A 4,268-nucleotide genomic window follows, 5' to 3' on the forward strand; every position below is an offset into this window, starting at 1 on the left:
TACAAGGGCAAGGAATCAAAATGAGAAACTGCATGAGAGAAGAAGGCTGTGTGTAGCAAAGAGTAGACTGGGTGGGTTGGTTGGTGGAGAGGCAGAGCCTCCAGAAAGGTCCAGAGAGCACTCAAACACAGTCACTTCATTCAGGTTCTGAGCCACATGCCCTCATCCCTCAGGACCCAGACCCCTACTGCCTGTGCCGTGATGTCATTAGAAGTAGCAGGCTCACAGGATGTGTCCAGACAAGTGATAGCCTTGGGCTCTAATATTTCAGGCAGCCGCAGGGCAGGACAGCCCGCATTTCTAAGCCTCATAAAACCCTGGAAGGCTCTGGACAAGCAGCAACCAACAGAGGCCATCCAGGAGCAGGACAGCTGTGCCCCGAGGCCCAAGGAGCCAAAGCTAGGTGAAGGACCTGTGTTCTCCCATACCTCACTTTGTTCTTCTGTCTTTTGAGTTCCACCATCTTTTTTGTCTCTGTCCTGTTGTCTGTGTGTCTCCCTCTTTGCCTTAGGCCATTGCTGTGACTCAGTGGACAGCCAGGAGTTTGAAAGACTCCCTCCAGTTTTCTGGAATTACTGGCCATGTCACCATGAAAACTTGTAGTGAGGTTTTAAGAGCACAAACTATACTGTTCTCCTCTTGTTGCTCAGCCTGTTTGTATCACTTTCCTTATGAGGAATCGGGATACTCACAGGATCTGGCACTTGAACAAGGTGTGACAATGATTCACTGCCTTTCCCAGGTTCAGTGCAATGCCTGGGCACAGGTCTGAGCCCTGAAACTCTCCCCTGTATTTCCTTCTCTATCTTTTGGCTTCAGCACCCGGAGACTTCTCTGTCTGGTGCCTATCTTCCCTGTTGCAGCATTCGGCCTCAGTCTCTATCTCTCACTGCCATACCTTCCATAGTCTCTTTGCCTCTCTCTCTCCTCACAGACAGAGCTCACGATGTTTTTTCTAAGAACCTAGACAGTGAATAGGCATTCTGGGTGTCCATTCTGTAACATGAGTGGGCAGGGAGTAGCTTGCATGGGATATAACACACACTACAGTACACATTGCACTGCCCAGCATGAAGACTTTCCACCCAACAGTCAGCAGTGGCTAATGGTAGAGCTCAGAGGTGTTGGGGTCCTGGAGTGTTCTGAATCCATGCTCTGCCACAGAAGGATAGAGTCAGTAATGCAAAAGGTGAAAACCTCTCCCCTACATTAGGTTTCCACTGCCAGGGTCTCAGAGTCCAGGCCATAAGTGTCCTTTCTGACTGCTCTTGGAAGTGTGAGGGAGGCCCCAGAATGACCTCATCACTTCCCCACCAGGTGCTGACATGGGGACCACGCCAAAAACCCTCTGGGTCTATCTCCTGGGATACATCATCCACACGGCTGCAGGTATCTGACTCTTGGGGAGCAGGCGAGCCTGTGTGCACCCACAGTGTGCAATACTTCCCTGACTGTAGGCCACCTGTGGTCTGCAGGGCTCCAGGCTAGGAAAGGAGACTGTGGAGAGGCAACAACTGGATGCAGAGCCCAGCGCTCTTACCTCTCCGCTGAATAGTCCCCAATGTTTCTGTGCCACTGTTTGCCCACCTCAATCTGAAAGCAGCTTAGATAATATAGTCTAAATTCACATCCTTCCCTACTTCAGCATGAGCAAGTACCCAGATGTCTGCTGTAATTACACAAGGACAGCACTGTTCCTGAGCTTTCTGCCCCAGCTGGCAGATGAATGTGGCACTGCTTCCTTCCTTGTGGAGGTCACCCCACCTGAGCTCCTGGAGAAGGTTGCTGTGCAGAGGTCTGGGTTCTTGGCAGCTAGGACTTGCCCCCAAAATAACTTTTCTCTGTGCCCTGCTGTCCATACTATGTGTGCAACAAACAGAATCCAAGGCATGGTGGCCTCCACCTTCTGCTTGGAACAGCGGCCCCTCATTGGGAAAGATGTGTGAATGGTGGCTCTAGGTGTATGCCACTGGGGTGATGGAGCACAGCTCTGAAGCTTAAGTCTCAGGGGGGAGTCTGGCCTTGTAACTGTCCTGCTTGAGGCCCAGAGGCAGAGTCCCTGACAGTGCCCATTCTTGGCCCTCCTGATATAACCTGCACATCAGTAACTGTGAGGCACAGGGCACCTATGAGATCCTCTCCTGGTTCCCACTGGCTCCCACCCAACCACTGGATCCATTCTGTGCTATTCCTGCCCCAGGAACTGTGATTCCCTCTGAAGGAACCAGCAGTGAGGTCTCAAATGAGCTTCTCCCGGTCAGAGGCCCTACTTGTCACCCAGACTGGCAACCATGGCAGGCGGCTCTGTTCTTCAACAACTCTCTGGCATGCTCTGGAGCTCTGGTGCACCCCCAGTGGGTGCTGACAGCTGCACACTGCTGGAGGCGGTGAGTAAGCACAGGGGACTATGCCTGCAGTGGAAGATAGGCAGAGGGTTGGACTGGGGGTTTCTTTTGGATGAGGCCATGTGGCAAGGGCTTTCAGGGCAGTGAAGGGCTAGGCCCAGACTAAGGATTGAACATAAAGAGTAGAGTGTTGATCCAGGGTTTGGCTCCAACTTTATGGAGGGGCTGGGCCAGGATTTAGGCAATAGCCCCAGAAGATGGACTTGTCCAGGGATGAGATTTGAAACTCTAGGTTTCATCAAAGTTGGAGATACAGTCACTTCCCCAAGCTGGAGGAACATTCCCCTCTCTTGGGTGGATCTGAATGACAAGCAGAGATTCTAGCATGAGGGAAGAGAACCCACACACTTCCCTGGGGTTCACATAGGTATGAAGGAAGTGGCTCAAGAAAATCAAGCTTGGATATCCGTTCAGTCTCAAGAAACTACGTGGTGGACAAAGGACCTCTTGTTACCAGGGCGTATGGCATAAGTCAAGGGGAGAGAGACAGATTAGGACAGAGCCAGGTAGATGGAAACCAAGATATGCACATGGCTCCAGGGCAGGGTGTTTGGTGAAACAAGGCAAAAGCTCTCTCAGAATGACAGATATCTGAGTGTACTATTTAAAAGAAATTAATACTAATGCAACAGCCATGATGAACACAATATGCACGCTGGAAATCAGACAGGCTAAGGGGCTATGCGGTCAGAGCAATATGCAGCATCAAATACTGTCTTCCCTTAAGTTTGAGAGATTTTACTCATGATAGATTTTCTGCCTTAACTTTGAATGTTAAAGATATTATAGTACAGTACTATTCAACTTGCTTTTTCAGCATTAGTAGCTTCCAATACTTACACCTTAGCCAGTGCTTCTTTTGCACTAGTAGTTGGAATGTGGGCTGAAGCTGGGAGTGGAGATTGGGATGATGTACCAAAAGGAACATAGGGATGGGTCTGGGCATGGTGGACACGGGGAATGGGGATGGGGATGAGACTGATGTTGAGGATGAGTGGGAGGTGGGCTTAGGATTGAAATTGGGCCTGCATGAGTGTGGGCTTCTAGACAGGGCGTAGAAGTCTGTGTCCCATGAGTGTCCCATTTCCCTCAGATCCTACACCATTGGACTGGGTCTGCGCAGACTCTCCCAACCTTATGGACCAGGGGTACAGATGATTGAGGCCAATTTCTCTGTGCAACACCCAGACTACAATGGCCCTTGGAATGGCAATGACCTAACGCTCATCAGGTTGAGCAAACCTGTTGTGCTATCAGACACCGTCTCAACCGTCATCATTGCCTCCACATGTCCAAAACCTGGAACCACATGTTTGGTGTCAGGCTGGGGTCAGCGATTGGATGGTGAGTTCTGTGGTTCCTGTCTCTGGATTCACTGATACTCATGGCTATCTCTGCCCAGGAGTGTTTCTTTTTAAAAAAAAAGTTTATTTTATTGTATTTTGAAAAGTAAAAACAAATAGAGAAACAAAGACAGAAACAGGATAATATAAAACAATACATATGTAGCACATTTTTTATGGCAACAGGGTATACAGAGTCTCACTGCACTGATCAGACTCATAATGATTCTCCTGCTTTAAGCCTCCCGAGTGCTGGGATTACAGGCAAGTGCCACCATGCCCTGTCTCACTGACCAAATCAGTGTGCCCAATGGCAGGGCTGGCACGGCATGCCTGGGGTCAAACCTCAGTTCCTGAGCCTACCTTGCAGATGCTTTAGTATGCTGAGCTATCTGGCCAGCCCTATGTTGCACATTTTTAAAACAAGAATAGTTGATTAACAAGGTTGTTACATTATCTGTTTTTAATCATCAAATCTATTGCTCAGATTAACAGATATAGTTATATGCAATGGGACATA

Source organism: Octodon degus, unplaced genomic scaffold (assembly GCF_000260255.1).
Source record: "Octodon degus isolate 3935 unplaced genomic scaffold, OctDeg1.0 scaffold00268, whole genome shotgun sequence".
Taxonomy (NCBI): domain Eukaryota; kingdom Metazoa; phylum Chordata; class Mammalia; order Rodentia; family Octodontidae; genus Octodon; species Octodon degus.